This window comes from Panthera leo, chromosome C2 (genome assembly GCF_018350215.1).
Source record: "Panthera leo isolate Ple1 chromosome C2, P.leo_Ple1_pat1.1, whole genome shotgun sequence".
Taxonomy (NCBI): Eukaryota; Metazoa; Chordata; class Mammalia; order Carnivora; family Felidae; genus Panthera; species Panthera leo.
Genome location: NC_056687.1, coordinates 26,235,682 through 26,250,485, shown reverse-complemented (window position 1 = coordinate 26,250,485; position 14,804 = coordinate 26,235,682). Strand labels below are relative to the sequence as shown.

At 38.7% G+C, this 14,804-nt stretch overlaps 1 long non-coding RNA gene across 2 annotated transcripts in view; it reads right to left on the bottom strand.

Moving 5' to 3' along the window:
• The window catches only part of LOC122230340, a 125,927-nt gene that overhangs the window by 12,325 nt on the left and 98,798 nt on the right, over window positions 1-14,804 (bottom strand). For both annotated transcript variants that reach the window (XR_006207385.1, XR_006207384.1), the window contains exon 4: window positions 13,174-13,289. This is a non-coding gene — a long non-coding RNA (uncharacterized LOC122230340). The remainder of the gene's footprint in view (window positions 1-13,173; window positions 13,290-14,804) is intronic.

The window sequence follows — 14,804 nt, the reverse complement described above, 5'->3', positions numbered from 1 at the left end:
TATGACTTAGGTTCAGATATCACCCAGTCCTTAATGTACAGTGCAGGTCCTAGGAACACTCAGGGTGCCATGACCAAAAATTTAATCTCTGTTAGGAACAAGGAGAAAACCAAAAGCTGATTCTCAAGAGGAATAGTTATCTGCCAGAGACAGCATTGTAATTTCCCTGCCATAGACTTCATTCATCCAGATCTGCCATAGATATTTGGATCCCATAGGTCTTAAAAGATACACAGCAGATCTACTGGTCCAGCTAAAAAGCCTTCTCTTGCTCTGGAACCTACCAACCTGGAAGGTAGGCCTTTGGGCTCCTTGGTTAAAGATTTGGAGTAAATGTATATGCCCCTTCCAAAATACAAAAAAGACCACCAAGCATTGTGCTGCTTTTTTAGTAGTAAAGGAAACAAATCTCACAAATACTGAAAAACAGAATCAGATGTTTTGCTCATATCTATACTCTATCCAGGAAAGGTTTCCACTTCACAGATCTGAAGGAAAAAAATCAAATATTAAAAAGTATCCTACCTGAAACTTTTACTTAGTGTTAATCTCTGGAAGAGAGAAATAAATAATGTCTTAATGTAAAAAGAGTGGGGCCTAACAAATACTTACTCTAGAAGGTATTTTACCTTACTTATTAATTATTTAGGTTTATTAAATCTTTAATCTCTGGCACGTTTGGAAGTTACAGAAATTAATAAAGCACGTGCACAAAGATGACTCCAACTCATAAAGCATTTCATATTTTCCGGTACCTACCACAGGCACTGTATGGCTCTTTTTGTAATCTCAATAAATGTTTCTTTGAATAACTGATGGGATCATCATTAATGTGGTAGAACAGAAATAGCATGAACTTTGGAGCCTAAAAACATCTAGATTCAAATCTCATGTCTAATACTTATCAACTCTGTGACTTGGGGGCAAATTAGTTAGACTGAATAATGGTCCCTCCAAAGATATCAACTTGCTAGTCATTGGAACCTGAGAATATGTCACCTTACACAGCAAAAGGGACTTCACAGATGTGATTAAATTAAGGATCTGGAGATGGAGGGATTATTTTGGATTATCCAGGTGGGCCCGATGTAAGGAAGGTAGGAAGGTCAGGGTCAGAGCTTTGATGATGGAAGCAGAGACTGGAGGAACACAGCCCTGCTGAAACCTTGATTTTAGAACTTCTAACCTCCCAAACTGTAACAGAATACATTTATGTTGTTTTGAATGACTAAAATTGTACTAATTTGTACAATGGAAAACTAATCCAGACTCTCTGAGCCTTAGTTTCCTTCTGGGAAAATAGAACTAATATATTTACACTTTGATGATTAAAAATAATTTTAAAGCACTCAGCACATAGTAAGTACTCAATGAGTGGCAGCTGTTATGGCACGTGCTGTATTGTTAGAGGTGAAGCTTAGCATATTAATTAAAAGCTTACACACTAGAATCATACTAAAGGGTATTTCTTTCCAGGCTCTACCATTGGCCAAGTCTAGGTTCATCTGTAAAATGAAGTTAAGGATAGGCTCAGCTCATAAGACTGTTGTGAGGATTAATTGAAAAATTTCATATAAAATACTGAGCCCCACATCTGACCCAAGGTTAGCACATAATAAATATTGGCTCCAACTACTACTGCTATTCCAACTACTGCTGTTTGTTTTTGCAGTTTCACCACTGAAGCATTCAAAAACTATCTCTGTAATTTAAAAAGACGTCCCTGTAATTTCCTGCCACCAGATGACTACATCTTGCCATGCTCACTCATTCTGAACTTCAAAGAATGAAGTTGGCCTGGGGCTTAAAATGGTAGCTCTATCCTGGGCTCACCCAGATTTAACCCTAACTATTAATTCCCCCCAATTCCGTTCCAAAAAGAAGAAAAAAAAATCTCTTTATTAAAATAACTAAACTAGGCTTCAGTAAACATTAATAACTACTAAAACCAATAATGTTTTTGCTTTAGTAAATCACATCCTACGGTACAATTACATTTCTTCTTTCTTGTCCTAAGCATGTCTTTACCAGTTTATTCTCAACTGTTTTTTATACACCAGCATCTCTTCCTGACCACTACATAATTTAAAATATATATCCTAGTGCTCACATTTTCTAAATCATGAAGGGTGTTTTAAACAGCCCCTGTTTCGGTACCTTTCTTACACTTACAAAATTTTGTTATAAATTAGAGATAAAATATAATAGAAAATATAAATCAAAATGTTGAACATGCATAGACATGATTTATTACATCTTAAAGCACTTAGAATGGGCGCCTGGCTGGCTCATTCAGTAGAGCATGTGTCTCTCAATCTCAGGGTCGTGAATTCAAGCCCCACGTTGGTCATGGAGCCTACTTGAAAGAAAGAAAGAAAGAAAGAAAGAAAGAAAGAAAGAAAGAAAGAAAGAAAGAAAGAAAGAAAGGGAAAGAAAGAAAGAAAGAAAGAAAGAAAAAGAAAGAAAGAAAGAGGCACTTAGAAAGTGAAAAGCTGAAAAAATAGAAGGAATTAATTTCTGATTTTCATGAGATTTTCTTCTGATAGTATACTCATGAACATCACCATCATTGTCACCATGAAAAACCAGAAAGAGAAAAAACATTCAGCTTACATGGGAACAATTAGCTTTCTATTTTAGGTGGAAGGCTAATGTGTGTATATTCACAATACTCACATTTGTGCTCATTCACATCAAATGAGTTAGTTGACGTAAGAACTTTCTTGTCAACAGACAAAATTTGAATTAGAGTGCATGTATAATTTGTCAATAAAACTAAAATACTTTTTTATATATATTTTATTTTTCATTTTTTTTTTAATGTTTTATTTATTTTTGACAGAGAGAAAGACAGAGCATGAGCAGGGGAGGGGCAGAGAGAGAGGGAGATGCAGAATCTGAAGCAGGCTCCAGGCTCTGAGCTGTCAGCACAGAGCCCGACGTGGGGCTCAAACCCACAGACCACGAGATCATGACCTGAGCCGAAGTCTGACGCTCAATCGACTGAGCCACCCAGGCGCCCCAAAACTAAAATACTTTTGAAGGCACCTGGGTGGCTCAGTTGGTTAAGCCTCAGACTCTTGATTCTGGCTCAGGTTATGATCTCGGTTCATGAGATATAGCCCTGCGTTGGGATCCATGCTGGCAGTGCAGAGCCTGCTTAGGATTCTCTCTCTCCCTCTCTCTCTCTGCCCCTCCCCCACTTTTACTTTCTCTCTCTCTCAAAATAAATAAATAAACTTAAAATAAAAACACTTTTGAGAGTAAAAGGGAGCATACTGCTAATAATTATGTCAGAAAATAGATGTAAACTGGGACTGACCAGAAAATCTGGGCATGTTGTCAATGTGGTCCTCATTGTTTGAGGAGATGTGACATCACCCTGGATGGAAGCATCTGGAGGGAAGGGGAGAAGGTACAACCACTACACCAGTTTAAAGTTGACTCCACCTGAATATTTACCATTCCCCTTAGTTGGTGGCAAAGTATCCTTGATGTCAACTGAAAGAAAACCAACCTCAAAATAGGTTGGTAAACACTTTATTCATTGCCTCGCTGAGAACTATAGCCCAGGAAACAGTATCTCAGATTGGTCTGAAGAACTCCAAAGCTTGTTAGCTACAGGAGATTGTAAATACAAAAAGGGGGAGAAGTATAAGTGATTCCAAGCAGTTCTCCAAATTTTTTCACATCACAAAATATAATTTGTTACAATTGTAAAAATTAAGGGTTATTGATTTCCACATAGACACGAGAAAGATCCTTAGGTCATCTTAATACATTATGCTTCTGTCATATCTGATTGTTTAAAAATATTACTTGCATGCCTCTGCCTATCTGGTTTTCCAGTTCTTACTTTTTGTTTTTTGTTTTTTTTGAAAGCTTTATTTATTTACTTTGAGGGAAAGTGGGGGAGGGGCAGAGAGGGAGGGAGACAGAAAGAATCCCAGGCATGCCCCATGCCCCGTCAGCATGGAGCCCAATGCTGGGCAAAATGTGGGGCTTAAACTTACAAACCATGAGATCATGACCTGAACTAAAAACAAGAGTCAGAGGCTTAGCCTTCTGAGCCACCAGTCACCCCTCCAGTTCTTGTTTTTGATTCCTCCTTGAGGTCAGTTGAGACAGTCACAGAAGGCTTACATTGGTCGCATAGGGCAGCTGTAGTGCACATTTACCAGGCTGCTTGACACTCTGGGTTTCAGGCTAACCTAAAACAGTGATCCAAAGAAGGGAATTAGAAGCTCTAGATACTCACTGTCGTTCTTCCCATTCCCATGATTATCTTCTTTCGTGATCTATTTCTGATGTAATTTCATGCACGTTTATTATTCAAAAAACTTTAGTATCCTTGTGTGCTAGGTACGTTCAGAGATGAATAAGAATTCTTAAGGAGGAGCAAATCATATAGAAAGATCAGAACACGAGCATTCATCAGTGCCATCAACATTGGCCTTACTATGTCATGTAAGCAGAGGTTTGGAAATGTACATACAAGCTAGTGATAGCATGTGGGGAGGGGTGCCTAAGAAAATCTGATGAAATAAGGGATGCATTTATAGAAGGTGTAACCCCTAAAATAAGAACAAACCCTGTGGGAATTCCAGGCAGGGGAAACAAAATTAAAAGGACCAGAAACTTGAAACTTTGGTGCAGAAAGAAACTAGAACATTTTCATGTAAGCGTATACCGGGCTACTGATGGGATATTGAGAGTGAAAATGAACAGGAAGGCTTTGAGAGTATCATGAAGGATTTTGTTTGCCAACCTAAGGAGTTCAGAGTTTAACTCTTCCTGAAAACCCTTATAAAAATATATACATTGGTGTGGGCCTGAAAATCTTTATATACATATATTTTAGGCTCGGGAAGATTCAAATGTACTTCTAACATTGAGAGCCCCTGAGATAGGAAAGTTTTTAAACTGGAATTAGAAGGGGGTAGGGGTTACAGCTTAGAGGTAAAAACCATGTGGTGATAGAATGGCTGGTAAAGAGGTGATGTACAGGGATGCATATAGAATTTAGTTACATCCTAGCTTTCTGGCTTGGGCTACTGGATTGATTTTAATCACATTAAACTGTAACCAGACAATGTTCCAGAAGATTTCACCCAAGGAACATGATGTTTTCTCAAAAAAAAAAAAAAAAAAAAAAAAAAAAAAAAAAAAAAGTTAGATAGGTACTACTTTAACAGCATATTCAATGCATCTGAACTTTATTTTGTGGTGGAACAGGAATTTGGAAGATGCTGACATTTTTAAGTGTTGAGGCTAATAATTCATTACCTTCATAGTCTTTTATTAGGCAGGCTAGAGGAAAGAGCTATCCCTTTGGTGATATGCAGACAAAGCAATTCCCACACACCCCTCTGAAGAAGATGCTACAGACAGCTCTGCTGAGCCTTTATATGGCAGTGCTTTTAACAGAATGTTTTTGTTTTCATCTGGTTATCAGTTGTAAGAGGAGGATGCAGGGTGCTGAATGCTATCTTTCCTGTTTTCCAGATTTGACAATTAAAGACCATGGCTGAACACAACAGGTCCAATACTGAAAGGACATGTGCCTTTCTTTTCCACTTATTTCCAAATGTCTCATAATTTCTTTGACAAGCAGAACAGTATTCTGTTTACCCCTAACCATCATTACACTTCGGTAATGTGAAGGAAGAGGCAGGAGAGAGAGCAGAGCTGAAGGAAGACAGGGTAATAATTAGAAATATTTAGATAATGCTTACTGTATGTCACAAATGGCTCTTTCTTTTTTAAGTTTATTTATTTATTTTGAGAGAGAGAGAAAGTGAGCATGAGCTGGGGAGGGGCAGAGAGAGAGAGAGAGAGAGAGAGAGAGAATCCCAAGCAAGTTCTGTGCTGTCAGCTCAGAGGCCAAGGCAGGGCTTGAACTCAGGAACCTCAAAATCATGACCTGAGCTGAAACCAAGATCAGATGCTTAACCAACTGAGCCACCCAGGCACCCCTGCCAGAAATGGTTCTAAACACATTTAATTTTGCTCTCCTAACAGCCCTTTGAAGTAGGTACTATTATTATCTTCATTTTTCATAAGAAAACGGTGGCATAGAGAAGTTAAGTAACTTGCTCCAGGCTACACAGCTAGTAAATAGCAGAGCTGGAGTAGGGAACCACATCCAGCTTCCAGCGTTGACACTATGGACCAGAGCTGAGGAGTAGCTACATCCACACCTTTGGGCCTGGCAAGAATTTGTTTCCATTGGACAGATGTATACTCTGCAAGTTGTCTGGGAGTTAAACCAGTTTACCAGGGCCTTGGAAGAGGATGCTCATGTAACATATGTCCATAGGTTTCAGAGAAGGAACCAATGAAGAGAGAAAGGTTGAAGATCTAGGAGAGTATAATAATTACTGGAACAGGTTCTGGAGAAGGTGAGATAAGATGAGACTTCCATAGGGGCATCTCACTGTCAGCACAGGGCCTGCTTGGGATTCTCTCTCTCCCTCTCTGCCCCTCTTGACCCACCCCCACCTCTCAAGATAAATAAATAAGCATAATAATAATAATAATAATAATAAGACTTCCACAGACAAAGGACTACCTTTCACCAGGAGAAAGGACAAGTGAGGCTATAGGTGACTTTTTAAACACACATTGAAAACTGAGGTGAGTCACACCAGATGAGGCAAGAAGAAAACCCGGTGCAGAGTGTGAAAAGTCAGAGTGTTTGGGGAGTGGATGGTTTGGAGTTTCCACGTAGAGGTGGCTAGACAGGTTTGGCAGCATCAGAGGCAGGACTGGCCTCATGGCTTGTGGCTACAGGGGTTAGGGCCCAGTGCAAAACGAAAATCAAGACTCCTAGACAAAAAAACTGTCAAGAATTTCAAGATAACAGTAGGGCAGTGCTGAAACAGGCACATGCACAAGGTCTTTCTGAGTGTGGGGCCTTACGAGACTCCGAGGTCACACGCCCTGCTCAAAGGCTGAGGGAGAAATGATTCTGTAAATCTGGGCTGGCATCAGCCTGACTCTACGCTAAATCAGATTTCTGAGTCACTCCACTTCTTCTAACCAAAATCTCTCTCCATAAGGAAGAAGAGAATCAGGTGGTGAGTAAATCCTGCCCCCTCAACCCCCCACCCCGCCAGGCAGTTTTCTACCTCCTGATTGTGTAGCTGAGTGAAACCATGACTCTTCTTTTTCTGTAATAGAGGGTGTTGATTTTTATTTGTGAGCAAGTCTTGCTTATCATCCCTAAGTCTTCCGCTCCATAGTAAAAACATAAATTATTACCTTAAAAAGTGACTATATTTCAGGGCACCTGGTGGCTCAGTTGGTGAAACTTCTGACTCTTGATTTCAGCTCAGGTCACGATCTCACTGTTGTGAGATTGAGCCCAAGTTGGGCTCTGTGCTGGCAGCACGGAGCCTGCTTGGGATTCTTTCTCTCTCTACCTCTCTCTCTCTCTCTCTGCCACTCCCCCATTCTCTCTCTCTTCCCTTCTCTCTTTCTCAAAATAAATAAACAAAAAAAAGTGACTATATTTCTTAAAACAGGGATCACATCTTCTAATAATACAAAATCATTTTATTGTAAGAGACTAGAGAATATCCTCGCAGGGTTACAGGAAAAAAACAAAAGGTGTTTCTGTGGAGGAACTTAGAGACTATTCAATTGCCTATAACTTGTTAAATGAGTTACAAGTCATATTCTATAAACATTACATAGCAGGTTTCAAATTATATTTAATTTCAGAAAATTGACATTTTATGAGGGTGTTTCCTTCCAACATAAATGTCACTTTCTTACCAAAATAAATAAATAAATAAATAAATAAATAATAACTAATGTTTTTCTAAATAGAATTTTTTTTCAATTATTAGCTGGAAATATTTGCTTTAGAGCTAATGAGATAATCAGATATTTGTTTAAATACTTGAACAACCTGGCTTGTGTATATAACTCTTATAGTTATTTTTGTTGCCATGAACTCTCAAAGATACTGAGCATTCCTGGTGGTTATGTTTTTAAAAATATTTATATTATCAGATTAGCTGAAACTATTTTAACTATGCTTGCAGAGATTTTGTGGCAGCCAAAAGGCACATGAAGAAACATTTTCAAAATAAATAAAATTGTAGAGATAAAACAAAGCAGGTAGTATCTTCTAGTCCTCCCTCCTGTCTTAAGAACATTTGTTAATATAAATATGCCATTTTTGAAAATCTGTAAACTACAACCATTTGGTTGCATATGTACCTCATTTTTTTTTTCTTTTTACTACCACTATAGAAAATTTCATGGAGTCAGGTTCACATCAAACTTTGAACTGGCTAATTATTATGTCTGTTCTTTGAACAGTCTGTCAAAATCTCTCTGTTTTTTTCATCTGTGTAATGGAAGTTTTCAATCCTGAAATGATTCTAGAAGCACCTTAGAAAATGTAATGCATATAGAGAGGAGCGATTCACATCACCCTGTCTTTTAACCCTAACGTCATGACATTGAAAGGCTTGGACATACGATGCCTCTGAACCACAGTCCTTTAACAATAATCATTATATAACAACAACAACAACAACAACAGCAACACTTACAGGGCTTAGATGAGGATTGAATGAGACTATATTATTAAAAACATGCTGCTCAACTATAAATATGTAGGTAGATACATGGATAGATGATTGATCAATAGATACAAACATACATACATAGATAATAAGAGAGGCATATCATGCTGTGGGAACACGAAATTCCCAACATAATATAAGACATAATATGGATGTACAAATAATTACAGCACATGGGAAGATTATAAATGCCCAAAAAGTAGTATATGGGAATAATGTTGACTGATAATATTTCATTTTCTAAAACACAAGTTAGTCGGATCAAGATGCCTAAACTGGCATATTAGGAACAAAGTTTAGGCATCTGATCTAACTTGTATTATAGGAAAAAAGAAGCATGATCAGTCAGCATTATTAGGTACAAGCACAACCAGTCACATAATTTGTGAGGCTCATTACAAAATGAAAATGCAGGTCTCTTTGTTAATTGTTTTTTAATTTTTTTTTAATGTTTAGTTGTTTTTGAGAAAGAGAGAAAGAGAGAGAGACAACAGAATGAGCAGGGGAAAGCCAGAAGAGAGGCAGGCACAGAATCTGAAGCAGGCTCCAGGGTCTGACCTGTCAGCACAGGGCCCGAAGCAGGGCTCAAACTCACAAACGGTGAGATCCTGACCTGAGCTCAACAGACTGAGCCACCCAGGCGCCCCTCTTTGTTAAAATTTTATTGGGAATTTCAAAACAGTGACAACTGAACAGTAAGCCAAAAGGGCAGGGGCAGTTCTAAGTTCAGAACTGCCCGGGTGGCTGCACTGGTATTTTCCTCGTAGAGCAGAAGGTAGCCTATGCCTCCCAGAAGGTCACATAAAATAGGGAATTCTCAAAATATAAGGAGGGATCGATCATGTGCCAGGTAGCTAATAAAGATAACAAAAGTCCATTATAGAAATAAAATATTTTTCTCAGGCAGGTAATCAAAGTTATGAAGTTTGGTCTACTTATTCATTTCACTCTGAAACTCAGAAGTTTATCTTGTGAAGAAGACCCCGATAATAACATGTTTGTACAACATAGAAAATACATCCACAGCCTCTCTCTTCTTTCCAGCTTCTTTCCCTCAGAAACCATCTTAGACGTCCCCAACATTTTTTCAAATTAAGATTGATCTTAAACCATTCCCTTCGTCTGACAAAATCATCATTTTTCCATTGCAGTGAGAATGCATTGTATGTACGTATGTACGTAATCCGACACTTCTGGCTTACGTTCTCTCAGCCCAATCATGTGATTCTGGTAGAGCTGAGCTGCCCTCCCATACCCCTATATTTCTGTTAATGCCAATGAGACCCGGGCCCAGCCAAGTTTAAAAACCCCTTTTCCCAGCCACAGTGGTCTGATAGGGACACTGTCAAGCTTTAATATACACACCAACCAACTAGGGATCTTTTAATAGGCAGATTCTAACTCAGAGAGTCTGCATTTCTAAGAAGCTCACAGATGAAGCCTCTGCTGCTGTTCTGTGCACAACACCGGGAGTAGCAAGGACCTAGATGTCTCCCCCAGGGTCTAGGGTTCTGCACTCTAACCCAACCAGGCCAGTCAACACACAGAAAGCCTAGGGATGGCTGAGCAGAGCTCAAAAGAGAAGAAGGAAAGACCATTTTGTTTCTTCAGTCCATTGTACCTGATGCCAGTTCCTCCTCACTCCAGGCACACAGGCCAATAAATCAACTTTTTGTTTAAATAAGGCTGAATTGGATTTCTTCGCTTGCAACCAAAAGAATACTTAGAGTATAAACTCTCTTTAGATCTAATCTGACATTGCCCAAGATGTCTTAAACAAAATCCTATTCCTTATTTGCTACATTTGCAACCTACCTACCTTAAAGAATTTTGAATTCTGATTCATGATTAAAAGAAATAACTAGGAACAAATATGTAATTGCTAAATTACTTGTTACATGTTAGAAAGCCACTTATTTTTCTATTATATTAATCATTATCTAAGTAAAGCTAATATAATACTTTAAGGCTTCTCTTTGATCAACTGAGTAAAAATATGGTATTCATTAAAAAAATTTATTTCTACTGTGCTAGCTTCCTGTGTTTCCTGTTGACTTCTCCATGGGTAGCTATACCTCTGGAACCAGAACAAGGGGTACAATATAGCTCCAGTCTGTTGTGGGGAACAGACATTTGTAGAGCTAAACTGGTATCCTAAATAATATGCTGTTGGGGTCTAAAATCACACCAAGTTCATATATGTCTACAAACCACACTTATCTATAAAAGTGTAAACTACTTGTTATTAATTCTTGCTAAAAATAAGTTTAGATCATTGTGCATTTTTAAAATTAGGCTATTAACTGCACTATGGACTAAGTTAGTCATCCTCTATTCACATGGCATAAATTATTAACCACCCTTCGAGAATAGATGGGTGGCAATTCTGAAGACAAGGTTAAGTAAACACAGAGAAGTCTTCCTAGTAAAAAATGAATCATTGCGCTGAGAGGTGGTAATGTCATAGTTCTCTGAAACAAATAGAACAGATATTCCCATTACAAGTACAAATAGTAATCAGCAAATTCACAAAACATGGTTGTTATCCTTTTGTTAGAGCAATTGATATTTAGTTCAAGCCACAGTTTGTCAAAACTGTCATTCTGTAAAACTAGAATAAATCCAAATAGCAAAACGACTTTCCCAGGTCGGCTCTTGCTCACAGCCTTTATAGGCCTCTTCCTCTGAAGGCCTTATCCGTGCCCTCCCACCTGTGTGAGGTGCTTGGCATGGGCTCCCCTGGCGTCCGCAGAACTATACCACACATGTTCACTTTTCTGAATGTCTCACTTCCTTTTCCTACAACCCTCTGCATAGTTAAGTATTTAGGACAAAGTTAGTGTTTTAAATATCTGTTTACTACATGGACGAGAAGGTTGGCAGATGCTACTTTACAACCAATTTAATCCAAACATAAAGGGCACCTTACATTTGTAAGATGCTTATGTAATGCTGATGTAATCTGCTTTGAAAAAATTCATATAGCCTCGGGTTTTTTTCTTTTCTTTCTCTGTTAACATGAAGGGGACCTGGGTGGCTCAGTCAGTTGATCGTGGACTCTTGATTTCAGCTCAGATCATGATCTCACAGTTTGTGGGATCGAGGCCCACATTGGGCTCTGTGCTGACAGGGCAGAGCCTGCTTGGGATTCTCTGTCTGTCTCTCTCTGCCCCTACCCCACTCGTGCTTTCAGTTTCTTTCTCTCTCTCTCTCTCTCCTCAAAATGAATAAATAAACATTTTTAAAATTAAAAAAATGTATTAACACGAAAAGTTTTCGTTTTTCCCATATAAAATAAAGCTACCCAATGTTGTTGAATTTGGCTAAAAAAAAAACCAACAAAAAACTATAGGTGTTGTGATTGGCTTCAAAAACCTTCAAATTCAAAGTAATAACCAAGGGTTTAATACTACAATGAGATAAAAAAAACAGATAAGTACTTTACACACTGACCCAACTAAAGGAAGGAACTTGTGTGTTTTTTTCTGCCATGAATTATATCAACAACTACCACTAGGGGGTGCTTCATCTCTTCTTATTCACAGTAAATGGACTGCTGCACTGAAGGCACATGCAGCTATACCCATAAGCCAGTATTTCCATTCTTCATTGGATGTGCAGGTTAATTTATCCCCCAATTTTATATTAACCAAACTATGGATATATTTGATATCTTCAAAACAGTAAGTTCACTTATGTTTATTGAATATTCATCAATTTACTCTCAAATGATCACTTTTCTTGAGACCTTAACTCTGAATGTAATTTTTCTCTGTTTTCATGGCTCTATGGACATGATAAAAAATGTGTTCATAATCAAAAGCCATAGATTTTTCCATTCCAAAAATAGGTACCAATTATGTATATGCTTAAAAAAATTAGAGGGAGAAAATAATTTGGCAACTATCTTTAATTTAATTATGATTTCTCTAACTTTGTCAGTGAATAGCACACTTAGGGTCTCAGTAAGTTTTCCATGATGTTCCAGGCCAAAATAAATAGCCAAAGTTCTATTCGTTAAGTAGTTAGATTTAGCAACTTAAGAAGTATTTAGGTTCTAACAACTTAATAGCTATTTGTAAAAAAAATATATACATAACAGAAAGAAAAAAATATTTCATTCATTATTCCACACTTACTTATTAATTATCAGTTGCTGTTTAACAAATTACCCCCCAAATTTAGTGGCTTAGAAAACAAATACAGTTGACCCTTGAACAACACAGGGGCTAGGCATACCAGCCCCTCTCATAATCAAAGATCCACATATTAACTTTTGACTCTCCCAAAACTTAACTAGTAATAGCCTACTGCTGACCAGAAGCCTTACCGATCATATAGCTTATTAACACATATTTTGAATGTTATACTGTATTCTTACAATAAAGTAAGCCAGAGAAAAGAAAACATTATTAAGAAAGCCATAAGGGAAACTACATTTACAGTACTGTACTGTATCAGAAAAAAAGCCATGTACAAGTAGACTCACACAGTTCAAACCTGAGTTGTTCAAGAGTCAACTCTATTTATCATCTCATCATTTCTGTGGGACAGGAATTCGGGAGGGGCTTACCTGGACGGCTGTCTCAGAATCTCTCCTGAGGTTGCAGTCAGGATGTCAAGTAGGGCTGGACTTCCAAAACAGCTCATTCACATGACTGTTGACAGAAAGCTTCAGTTCCCTGTTGGCTGTTGGAAAACAGGTTCAGTTCCTTGCCACGCAGGTACCTCCATAGGGCTGCTGGAGTGTCTTTACAACGTGGCTGCTGGCTTCCTCAAAAACAAGTGATCCAAGGGAGAAAGCAAGCAGGTGTTTGCAATGCCCTTTATGACACAGATTTGGAAACCACACACCATCACTTCAGCCATATTTGATCTTTTAGAAGCAAGTTACTGAATTCAGCCCATACTCAAGGTGAGAAAAATTAGTCTCCATCTCTTAGAAGAAAACTTATCAAATAATTTTGGACACATTTTATAATCACTATACTTCTCAGTGAGGTCCATGCACCTTTGGGCACTATATTGGTTAATTTCTGTGTCAACTTGACAGGGCTGCACCTTTGGGCACTATATTGGTTAATTTCTGTGTCAACTTGACAGGGCTAAGGAATGTCCAAATAGCTAGTGAAACATTATTTCTGAGTGTGTCTCTGATGGTATTTCTGGGAGAGATTAGCATTTGAATCTGTAGACTGAGTAAAAAAGATTGCCCTGCCAGTTCAGGTGGGCATCACCTAATCTGATGAGGGCCTGAATAGAACAAAAAGGCAGAGGAAGGGCAAACTTGCTCTCTGTTCTCTGCCTGAGCTGGGATACCCATCTTCTCCTGCCTTCAGACATCAGCACTTCTGGTTCTTGGGCCTTCAGATTCACAGTGTGATTTACACCATTGGCTCCTCTCATTCTCAGGCCTTCAGGTTTGGATTCAACCTCTACCACCAGCTTTCCTGGGCTTCCAGCTTACAGACAGGCGGATCGTGAGACTTCTCAGCCTCCAAAATCACATGAGCCAGTCCCTCATACTATGTCTCTTTCTATATATGTGTGTATGTATGTATGTATGTATGTATCAATCTATCCATCCATCCTACTGGCTCTGTGTCTCTGAAGAACCCTGACGAATATAGGCATTGTACACTCAAACTTTGGAATCAGATTAGAAACCATAGCCTCGTGGGGCACCTGGGTGGCTCAGTTGGTTAAGCTTCCAACTTCGGCTCAGGTCATCATCTCACAGTTCATGGGTTCGAGCCCCACATCCTGCTCTGTGCTGACAGCTCAGAGACTGGAGCCTGCTTCAGATTCTGTGTCTCCCTCTCTCTCTGCCCCTCCCCACTCACGCTCGGTCTCTCTCTCTCTCTCAAAAATAAATAAACATTTTAAAAAATTAAAGAAAATAAAGAAACTGTAGCCTCGTTTCCTGTTCCACATTGATTTCCATGTGCCATCTGCTTGTGATCACAGTGACCTCAGAACACTCAGCTTCACAAAGTTAGGTCTGTTATAACAGCAATGTACCACAATCCACAGTTGAAATTGTAAGCTACCTGAAGCTAGTAGTTCATTTGGTGGCCAACAGATGTTGCTGTGTTTCCCTTGAAATTTTAAAACATGTCATACAGCTCCTGTGAGTTCATTGTAGCCCCCACTGGACTATCCCAGTGCAAATTAGGGATCCATAGACTTAATTACCTTTTTCTC